Here is a 10,735-nt window from a genome sequence, read left to right as displayed (position 1 = left end):
CCACCCTCTCTCCTTGTCAGCCAATCATTCACCTGATGCTAATGACCATGTGCCATTTCTACTGTCCCTCAGATATCATGCCTAGAGACTGATATATTGATCGTGCAAGATTGATCAGGACAGGGAAGATCCAGCAACATTACATGATTTATTCAGGTTGTAATATCTTGCGTCAGGACTGCCCTGCAGGACTCTGCTGTCCAGGCCCTGTGTTTTTTTCATCTATTCAAGTATCAGACCCTCTTTACACACTACATATTCAGTTTCTCCAGAGGCTGAAGGCAGCGACAGTCTCCACTTAGAAGTGTGACTGACAGTTTGAACAAATCCCAACACCGCTGCTTTATGTAGGTATTATTTTGTCGAAAGAAGACTGTTTTTCCTGTCCGTCTCTTACTCCACTGAACAGCCACATGTTTTGCATTATGTTTATAAAAAACATAAAGCAATTGAAAATCTGTTTTGCATTTCTCCAAAACAAGACTTATCCAAAAAGAAAACTTGCCTCTCAATGTAACGTGTTAGCATTCATCAGTTGTAAAAACAAATTTGTGATGCATTAGACATACTCACGCATATGCTCCACTCAGAGTGCTTATGCTATTTGTTTAGAAAAACTCACAACCCAAAGGTACACAAAATCACAATCAAACTGTCAAGGCTGTTCTGCACAGCTGACAGTAAGTATTTTCTAGTTAGATATCAATGAAAAAATATGTTAGAAGATGACCGAATGATGCCCAAGGCTCTTCAGTCAATTTAATAAGAAGCTGACACAAGTATAAATATTTTAGCCTGTGACCTTCAGTGCACCAGTAAACACCTTTTTCTGTCTCTACATCACCTTCCAGGAGCCCTGCATACTACATACAAATCCCTATATGCACATACATGACAATTACATCGACAATACAGTTATAGCAAAAGTTAAAATGTGAATAAATAGAAACATAAGATACACTACAACCTATCAAATGTAAAGGGCCAATCCTATTTGCACACATAAAGTCACAAGATATTTTCTGCCTGTGAAAACCATTACATCTTTCATTCTTTTTCTTTTCTCCCTTACAAAAAAAAAGCCTGTTATAAACAGGATAAGTGTTGTTTAAAATATGTGGATATTTACCATGCAGAGAGAGTCTAATAAAATACTATATAGAGTCTCATTATGGGATCGTGTATGCACCAGTGTTTTAGGAGTTTATTCATGCTTAAGACTAAAAGTCATGATATTTCAGCCTCAGTTGCTTCAATAATAATACAAAAATGCTTCCTTTTTTAACCTGAATCATCCATTTTTATGGAATTGCTTAAACACTGGGCTACCCATTTAACTTCATATATCTGGGCTTAAAAAAATGTTACCTATTATGCAAAACGCACTTTTTCTTTTACATCAATAATAACAAACATCAGTCCAATTTTCTAAATGTGATATTATGAAACCTCCTTACTATCCTATTCTTTACTGCAGGTACAACAATACTGCAGGTACAACAATAACAACAATGCAAGACATTTCTGTTTCAGTCAAACTTTATTATTATTGACAGATTACAATGATACATTTAACTTTTTTTTTTCTTATAATAAGACTCAGTTGCAGTTGTTTTTTTAAACTAGCCGTTTGCTGCCTTCATCATAGTCTTATATATTTTTTTTTTCTGTATTCCTTCTGTGGACAAGAAGAATTTAATTATTTAATTGAGGTTGTCACAACACTGTGACAAAGAAAGTAAGAAAAACATGTTAACAAGAATAGCACGCCAAGAGAAAAAAAAAAAAAGATAAAAAAAACACAGATAATGGTTAATCTTAAATGCGTAAAATGTCCCAGGGCAGAGGACTTCCAATCTGATGATCGACTGTCCTCCTGCGCCTCAGTTCACTTACAATATTTTTAAAAACTGCTTCACCCGTTATCTCTGTCTGGTTCAATATTAATTTGCATCTCGTTTTCCATATATGTGTGTATTTATAATACACATTATCAGCCAGAAGAGCTTTCTTTTGTTATTTGTATAGGTTTCTTGAAAAAGACCGTACATTACAGCTTTTACATTGGAATGCGGGTTGAAACCTATAGCAGGTTGAAACATTTAACAATGTCCTCCAATACCTTTGAAAGGGTATCACAAATAGTTTTGACAAACATTTGAACCATAGTACATATTGCCATAACAAAATGTGTAAAAGTAAAATATTTTTAAGTGAAAAGATCAAAGTTACCGTGAGACAAAAACCCTGTAAAATCCTTCAAGCGTCACTGGTCTGTGTAACTAACGTGTTGACAACATATTGTACATGAGGTAGGTCTCTACAGAAATCTGTATGAACTATTACTGGGTTTCCTTTTATCTGTTATTATTTTGTTTTACATCTTCTATAGTATTATAGTGTCCTTTCCACCCACAGTTACTCTAAGTGTTTACATTATACACTCTGCTAACGCATAACCTCAGTATCTCTTCAGAATGTTAATGCTGAAATGCTAAGCTCGCATTAAAGGCCTACTTCACCGGTTGGAATATGAAGGTGTATTGAACTCGGAGATCCTATGAAGTATAAATGTGCAAAAAAAATTGTCTAACCCTACATTTCTCTTTTTGTGATGTCACAGAAAGAGAAATGTAGGGTTAGACAGTGAGACCATAAAACACTCTTTCTGCCTTTTCTCAGGCATGGGTTAACCGATTTCAATTTTTTTTGCACATTTATACTTCATAGGATCTCCGAGTTCAATACACCTTCATATTCCAACCGGTGAAGTAGGCCTTTAAGTGAGACATACACATAAACAGTAAGTAATAAATTGGCTAACTCTGGCTCACTTACATTTTGAATGTTGATTAGTGTGCAATGTCCCTGAACTAAACCAATAAATAAAATAAATAAAGTTCAAGCCGGTATTTGTCAACTTTTAAATTAATAAATTTCTTTAATTTGTTATTCGATTGGTACAGCATCAATTAATCAATATGAAAAAGAACTGTACATTAACCAACTGTAAACAATTATGCTTTGATTGGCCAGATGTTAAAAGGCACACAAAAAATTAAAATAAAATTATCCTATCTAAATTATTTTACATTATTTGAATGCTATTTATTACTATGGATCATCGAATTATCTACAACTAAACCCCCTTCGCAGTCTCCCAAACATTTTCACCCAACAATAGTTATTTATGACATTGTTTGTAAAATGTCACAGTCCTAATGAATGGGGAGTCTTCCCAGTGGCTAGGGGAGAATTTGTTCATGCTTCAGTGGGTCAGTGGCTTAGGCTGACACAGCTGGCAGGGGAGTGCGCCCTGTTGTTCTGGGGGGCTCCAGGGCAGGTGAGCCTCTGTCGGGAGTGGAGGATGGGTCGCGCCCATGATGCGTGTGGCATGTTGTTTTTGCGGCTGATGGGGAGGGGAAGCGGGTCGACGGTACCTCCCAGGCCTCACATCCCATCTCCCCCCATCCCATCTGACAGGCTGTGGTCAGAATATGAAGTCAGCATCTGTCCAGCAATGAGATCACCCGCCCACCATCAATGCTAACAGGTAGATATAGATGATGAGAGTAAAAAAGCATCATCAGATCAGTCACTGTAATTACTTGCTTCTCTACACAGTACCGCAATCAATAATCAGTAGTGTAGTTCTGCATTACAGTACCTGAAGGCAAAAGATTGACATGGCCAAGCTAGTGTGTATTTGAATTTGGAAAAAGTGCAAAGACAGCAAATATCTGTACATTTCTGCTTCCCACTGTACTGAAAGGATGCAGTTTACATAGTTCAGCGCTTACATTGGACACTATCAAAACAGACATGTAAGAATAACAACCATTTGTAAAACAAAAATGCAGTTCTCAGCTCAGCTGTGCATTTTTCAGAATCCCGAGGGTGTAAGGTATGGGATGGCAAATTATGTTTTCTTCCCTTGTTTACAAGAAACTAATTTTAAAATACTGGAAAGATGCAGAGGCCCCTACATTAAAGAACTCGAAATAACTTATGAAATATTATCTGACCATAGAAAATACATTATACGAGGACAACAACAAAACAAAACAATTTAATGATGTATGGAAACACATCTATGAGGCACTATGAGAAATAAAGCTTGTAGCATTGCTAAGAAGGGAGGGGGCAACTACGGTGGAGATCACAGGACATGGATTTTTCCTTTTGTGTTTGTGTGTGTCTTTGAATGTTATGTGTGTGTGTGTGTGATCATGCGATGAATTACTGATTCTTCTCGGCTGACATAATACATAACTTCATGTAAAAAGTATTTTATTTATTTTATATATCTGTTTGAAAATCTTTAAGGATGCATTTCTCTGCATGTTTTCAGAGGGTGTCAAGAAGATTGTAGCGGGTACAGGTGTTTCAGATTAATTCAGCTATTAGAAATTAATCTGATGATTAATAATACTTTAATACTTTATTAAAGTTCAAAAGGGGCACCACCATTCATTCAAGAATGGAAAAGTAATAGCAAATTGTCTCGTTTAATCAAAGGATTTATTCTCAAATGTTGATCAGCTTAAGGTTCAGTTAAACCAGGGGTTCTCAAACTTTTGATAGCTGAGTGCCAATTTAGGAACCCAACATTGGACCGGGGGCCGCCGAATGGCCAGCGTCTTTGCATTTTTAAAGTTTACATGTATTGGTCTGCATCCAATAATGTGTAATTAACACATTTTAATTAATAAATGAAGGGCTAGGTTTCATTTCAACATGGGGGGGGACACATTAAAAGCGCGGGTCTGGTGGTTGGCCCCCAGAAAAATTTGAGGTTCGAACACTTAATTTTGTGCATTCTGGTTAATTTTTATGCAGTAATTTGTGTCTTCTGTATTCATTTATGGTGGACATGTTAAAGCCACTACGAGTAAGTCGGCACGTTGGCGACACCTTTGAACAAAAGCGGTTGTATTTTTACGACGCCAGCTGTCGTGAAGCTGTTTTCTAGCTCGTGCAGGGCCTCAAGATTCAAATAATCAGGAAGCAATATAGTGCGTGTCCGTGTGTTGAAAGTGTGAGGGCACCGGACTCTTCGGCTCGGTGAGAGTGGTTAGTGACACAGCATCAACTACACCTGATTGCAATGAGTTGATCCATTGTCACCTCTCACGGAGCTGAACGAGTATGTGTCCCCACACAAAGCGAATGAACGAGAGACGGCAGTTAGTTATGGATCACGATGAGGTAATGTGTTTATGTTGTTGTAAATAATGACTATTTCAGATGAATAATGGTCATCTGATGATGCTGGTGAGGCAAAGTAAACTTTGTTTTAGTAGGCTACCGCTCATTCATTTAGGAGTAAACACTGCAGTCTAGGTTCGCTCCGTGAAATTGTGTATACGTTGCTTGGCAACGCCCTCCCGCCCGCCTATCACTCTCCCTTTTACCTTTTCTTCATTGCATTTTCTTTTTTTTTCTTTGATGGTTCAGCCCCGTTATCAGTCATTATGACGACAAATAGCCTAACTGTCTCAAACAAGGCTCCAGCTCCCCTTGTAGGGTGACCAGATTGCATTTCCATTACTTTTCACACGTCCCGCAAATTGAGACGTTGTCCCGCATTGTTATTGAAAGTGAGCCCCCCTTTTTAAATGCGTGTTTTATAATCTGGCATTTATCCGATAGCTGTGAGGAGACAGCAGTCTCCGTTTGTCTGTGTGTGTGGTTGTCTGTGTGTGTGTATCGGGCTGCTGGGCTCAGTGGCTCTGTGAAGGTGCTGCCTGCAGTGCTTCAGCATTTACCTCCCTGTTACTTCAAAATAAAAGCCAACTCACGTTTGTCAAGTGAAATGCTAATGTGAAGCCAGTGAAATGCTTTTAATGTGAAGCCGCAGCCTTAATGTTCTATTTGTTTAACAGTAGCTAACTTAACTGCTGCGCGCTGATCTAAAGATAGTGTTTTTTTAATATAGAAAGCCGTGTCTCTGGCATTACCGGTGGTGACACGAGTTTATTTTGCTAAAAAAAACGGCACTTTGTCCCGCATTGTCCCGCACAAACGTAGTCTTTGTCCCACATCTGGTGAATTGGGATCTGGTCTCCCTATCCCCTTCCCTCACTTGGAGTGATAGGCTTCTCAAATCGCGTTCCTGCGCCATACTGAAATCTGCGACCAATACGGATATGTGACCATAGAGCATGCACGAGTGAACCGAAAATCGGACTGGGTGTACGACCAGATCAAATGCAGTAATAAAAACTATATAAAAACGTCTTTCTTTGCACTGATGGTCTCGTTTGCTGTTAAAGGTAATTTATGATTATGAGAGGAAACATGAGGCTGTTTAAAAGATATTTAAATGTTACTCGTAGCCGCTTTAAGGAAAAGACAACTAGCTCCCATTGACGCATCTAATGGAATATAAATCAGTAAGGCACTGAGGCATTCTGTATTGCATTCAAATATTTATTCTACTTTATTGTTCAAAACTTTCTGCACATTGAAAACGTATCACCTTTTGTAGTGTTTTTTTGTAGTACTCACTACTCATGATGCAGCAGCAGTGTTAACTATTATGACACTATACATTGGAAATAAACCGGGTGGGCTATCAGCAGTCAACTAGGCAGATAGTTCCATGGCTATCAGCAGCTAGCTAACGTTAGCTTGTTAGCTAAACTTTAGGCAAAAGAGTTAGAAACCAGATAATGTTAGCATCCATCCTTTGACACTTGACCTAATCTAATTCACCTTATAGGTGAGAAAGTGCATCGTATTGGGCTTGACAAGCTCACTATCTAACAACTTACATTGGGACCACTACACTGCCTGCTGCACTGCGGGAGGCAGAGGCCAGCCGAACTTCGCAAGTTTAAGATGGTACGGTCCACTGTAGGGGTGTTATTATTAATAATTGCGGAATGAATATAAACAATTAGGAGGGATATTTAAGTGTTTCGACCCCTGTACTGTTTTTACTGTTCAATAAAAAAAAATAAAAAAATATGTATTTATTTATTTTTTAATCATTCATAATTCAATGCGGGCCGCCAGATATGTTGGCGGCCCGCAGGCCGCACTTTGAGAACCACTGAGTTAAACAAATCAACATTAGCAAATCCTAGTCTCAATGATCATTTCCATAAAATAATGTAATCAAGTAATTACTATTATAAATTTGGTAATATGATCTTAACACTGAAGGCTACAGAGTCTTTCACTTGTTGATTGTTGACACTCCAATAATATCCACACAAATAAATCACAAACACTTCTGGTTACAATATAAGAACATTTATTTTAACCACAATGAAACTTAAGGTAACATCCGTTTTATACACGCATAAAGCAAATACACTTAATCAAAGAAAAACGTCTAGAACATTGTTGTTTATACAGCCATGTACCAATATGTGTGTGTGTGTGTGTGTGTGTGTGTGTGTGTATGTGGGAGTGAGTGAGTGTGTGTGTACGTGTGTGTGAGTGTGTGTGTGTGTGTGTGTGTGTGTGTGTGTGAAGCGGAGCAAGAAAAAAGGGACGGGGAAGCTCCCACGTGACTTGGGGCGACAGACACAAGATGGCGACCCAAAATGGGCTAGGTTAGTAATGCCACAAAATGGCGTCCCTGGATGCTATTCTATTCCCACTCGGTAGGGGAAGTAGCTACCACGGTTACTCAAAATGGCGTCTACTTCAGAACAAAGGGGCAAGAAGAAGAAGACTGATGGCGGGGGATTTCTAAATCACTCGCCCTTTTAACAGGGATTCTACAAAAGATCTTAACACCAATTATATCAAATAAAGACTACCATAAGGGTTATCTAACGTGTGTGTACGTGCGTGCAGGAGAGAAAGAGGAGGACAGGTCACGCTTGAGCGCGGAAAGGGGGAGAAAGCAAGATACAGCAGACTTTAAAACCACACTGCAGCGTTCAATGAAGTGACCAACTGAACGTCCTGGCTCTCCGTGGGGGAGAGGACAAACGGAGATAGATCACAGCTTGTTCAAAAATAGCAAACACGGAATCGAAAATAAACAGTATTGTTCACACTTTAAAAAGTAAATAATAACTAAACATCTGCCCAGGTAATTATAAAGCCAAAATCTCTCACTTGGGGGAAACTTAATTTCCACTGCTTCGTCGTCGTTGAGGCGGGTAGGCCAATCCTTTCCAGGACGGGCGAAAGGGGCCCGCGAGACGGCGATCCAAGCTCCAGGCTCCGAGCCTTTGGCGGTCGGTGAGCTGGTGAGGTGATCTCTGCGGTCGTCAGATCGCAGGAAAAAGGCAAAGGGCGCAACTGATTTGGTGCGGGGGATTTTCGATCGTAGACAACTCGATCGGCTCCAGTCCGCGGTACGAGAGGCTAAGTTTCTAGGTAAACTCGCCTGCTTCTCGTGTGGAGTGGTTGCGGTCGGGGACAACTTCGACCAGCTTACGTCCTTGGTCCAAAGGCAGGTTTCTCGGTAAACCCGCCTGTTTTCCTAGGTTGGTCGTTCCAACGGAACAGTGGCAACTCACGTTGGTGTTTCGGAGATCGTCGCGGCCGGCTGGCGATAGCTTTAGTAAACACGTGGTGGTTGGTGATGGGATCAAAGGAGGGCCCGGTAGGTCTGTACAGACTTTGTTGTTTCTATATGTGGGTCAGCCAACAGCCGCCACCAGAAAGACAGAAAAGACGCCGTGCGGGCTCCGCAAGTCCCGGCTTTCCACCGGGGTGGAGTTTCCGGCTAGCGTTTGGGTACACCCACCTGAAGAGGTAAAGGTGTACTGCAGTGTTTTGGCCGCACAGAGCTGTCCATAGGTTTGACCCCCTACAAAGATCAAATAATGAACAACATACACATCTGTCCTTTTTCTTTTTCTTTTTTAGTTTGTATGTAGTCTGGTGTTGTTTGTTTGTTTGTTTGTTTGCTTATGGTTGCAAAAAAAACAAAATAAAAATAATTATACAAAAAAAGAATAACAGTTTGGCATTTATTTCTTAACTAATAACTAGTGCTGTCAGTTAAACGCGTTATTAACGGCGTTAATGCAAACCCATTTTAACGGCGTAATTTTTTTAATAGCGAGATAAACATTCTTTTTGGCCTAGCAAACTGGCCAAAGGGTAGGCTAACGTTTTGTTCCCCTTCCTCTTTCCCGCTGTAGTCTACCATTTAAGCTCCGGTAACACACAACAGAAGGTGCGTGTATGTGTTTGATATGGTTTGATAGTAGGCTATCCAGCTCATAATGTTGCTGCACACACACGGCGAGCAGTATTAACAATTTTGATCCGCATCTTTTATAACATTTCCACGGACGGCAGCTAATTGCACTATTTTGAAAGGACGCGTTGTTGTCTCTGCACCACGTGGCCAGCAGGCTGACCTCCATCCTGTAGTGTCTCATCGTTGTTGGAGACAATACTGTTGTGTCGTCCGCAAACTTCACAATGTGGTTGCTGCTGTTGATGGAGCACAGTCGTCAAATAGTCATACGACGTTACATCTTTGATTTTCTTTTAACATTATTCGTGGACAGATTCAAGGCTTTAGTTATGAAATGTTTTTTAGTGAGTTTCAGAGGTGCTTTTCAGTTTGGACGGATTGGATAAGATTTCCCCAATTTATTTTCCTTTTAGATTATTTTCGGGTTTTTTTCCCCTTTATTAAACAAACTGGAGAGACAGAGTTGAAATGGGGCCAAGAGGGGAGGAAATGAAGAGAAATACCACTGGTCGGATTCGAACTGAGTGTGCTGCAATGAGGACTGAGCCTCTAGGGGGCGCTCTAACCACTACACCACGAGTGCCCCCTTGTGTGGCATAATTTCTTACATTCCTTCAATCGGTTTACAGCTTCTGTCGACTCCTAAATAGTGACCAGTCTTGTTTCCTTTTGACAATGCATCCTTATCCCACCAAAGCCCACTCAGAAAACCTGACACCGTGAACTCTGAAAATGGGAGTTAGAGTGTGTTTTTTTTATTAAGGGTCTGTTAGAAAGTAAGCTCATTTATTATTTATAATAAACCACATATATTGTAGATGTTTCGCATGAATGGCTTTTTTGGTCTGAAAATATCCAACTGGTGACATTTGGCTTTTGTTCCACTTGCTTGTAGAAAAGAGGGAATTTATTTTATTTTTCATGCTGGGGTCAGTTTAGAGAACTAAAAAATGCACTTATGAAAAAGGAAGCACAGGCTTGCTTGTTACCTGCTTTGCAGCTGTGACCTTCAGCTACAAAGGCAAATACCTGCAATTTTGCAAGTCGATAATTGGCTGCCCTTTGTCAACAGCCAACTTTTTAATTCAGCGTTTAGATCAATAATTTTCATTTACATCCATTTTGTTTGTTCTCGTGGGATTATAGTTGACAGGCATTCTGGAGAAAATCATTGGCATTCATCTGATGACAGGAATAAGACAAGTCAATGAAAAATGTAGACCTCTCCCTGTTCTGAAAGATATGTCAAGCCCCTGGAGAAGTTATATTCACTGTTCTTTTACCTCCAGCATGACACAGTCAGTCACGTTCATTGTTTAACGTTTCGCTCTGTTTTGCATATAAATGTTTAGGGTGTGTATGGGTAATATCTTGCATTGCCTCATAAAGCAGCACACTGTGTTTGGATTTGAAGAGAAGTGATCCTCAGGGCTATAAGAAAGAAATCATTGAACCCTGCTCTTTGCAATCGTGTGCAAAGCATGGTAATTCCTCAGTCCACTGCACAAGCGTCCCATATTTTTATCCCCTCTTTGACCAGTGTATTCATATGGAAAG

This window comes from Ammodytes marinus (assembly GCF_949987685.1).
Source record: "Ammodytes marinus genome assembly, chromosome: 12".
NCBI lineage: Eukaryota > Metazoa > Chordata > Actinopteri > Uranoscopiformes > Ammodytidae > Ammodytes > Ammodytes marinus.
The sequence above is the reverse complement of the archived record's forward strand: the minus strand, read 5'-3'. Positions refer to the sequence as shown.